This window comes from Myotis brandtii, unplaced genomic scaffold, assembly GCF_000412655.1.
Source record: "Myotis brandtii unplaced genomic scaffold, ASM41265v1 scaffold3347, whole genome shotgun sequence".
Classification (NCBI taxonomy): Eukaryota; Metazoa; Chordata; class Mammalia; order Chiroptera; family Vespertilionidae; genus Myotis; species Myotis brandtii.
In genome coordinates this window covers 174-804 of record NW_005362904.1, presented here as the reverse complement: position 1 = coordinate 804, position 631 = coordinate 174, and the positions used below count along the sequence as shown (strand labels likewise).

The 631-nt window shown below is 55.6% G+C and overlaps 1 long non-coding RNA gene across 1 annotated transcript; it reads left to right on the top strand.

Annotated features, from left to right (window-relative positions):
* Positions 1-6: 6 nt before the first annotated feature.
* On the top strand, positions 7-423 carry LOC102247563. The gene is made up of 2 exons (XR_313876.1): positions 7-120; positions 210-423. It is a non-coding gene; the product is annotated as an uncharacterized LOC102247563 (long non-coding RNA).
* The last annotated feature ends 208 nt before the right edge of the window (positions 424-631 follow it).

The following is a 631-nucleotide window of genomic DNA, read 5'->3' as shown; positions in this document are numbered from 1 at the left end:
GAGGTGACTGTGGTGCAAGATTTCTTCATCGACCTGCAGCTGCCCTACTCTGTGGTTCGTAATGAACACGTGGAGATCCGAGCTGTCCTCTACAACTACCAGGAAGCAGATACGCTCACGGTGGGTCCTTGGAGCAGGAGAGGCACAAGGGGAGACCTGGAGAGGGGCCCATGGCGCATGCCCCTGACCTGATACTCTCTCCCTGGCAGGTGAGAGTAGAATTGCTCTACAATCCAGCCTTCTGCAGCTTGGCCACTGCCAAGAAGCGTCACCTGCAGACTGTATCCATCCCTCCCAAGTCCTCGCTGGCCGTGCCTTATGTCATTGTGCCTCTGACAGTCGGCTTGCAGGAGGTAGAGGTCAAGGCCACTGTCTATCGGTACTTCATCACCGACGGTGTAAGGAAGACCCTGAAGGTCGTGGTGAGTCCTTGGGGCACCTGCTGCCTCTTGTTCTTCAGGTGGGACTCTTGCTCTCCTTGTGCTGTCAACTCAGTTTGGAGCCCCAGGCTCTGAGACACTAATGCTGTCCGTGCTCAGCTTAGGAAAGTCAGGAGTCCCAGCAGTGTGAAAGCAGGGCCATGTGAGGCAGGAGAGACATTCTTCTGCACATAAAATTCTAAGGGGGTGCC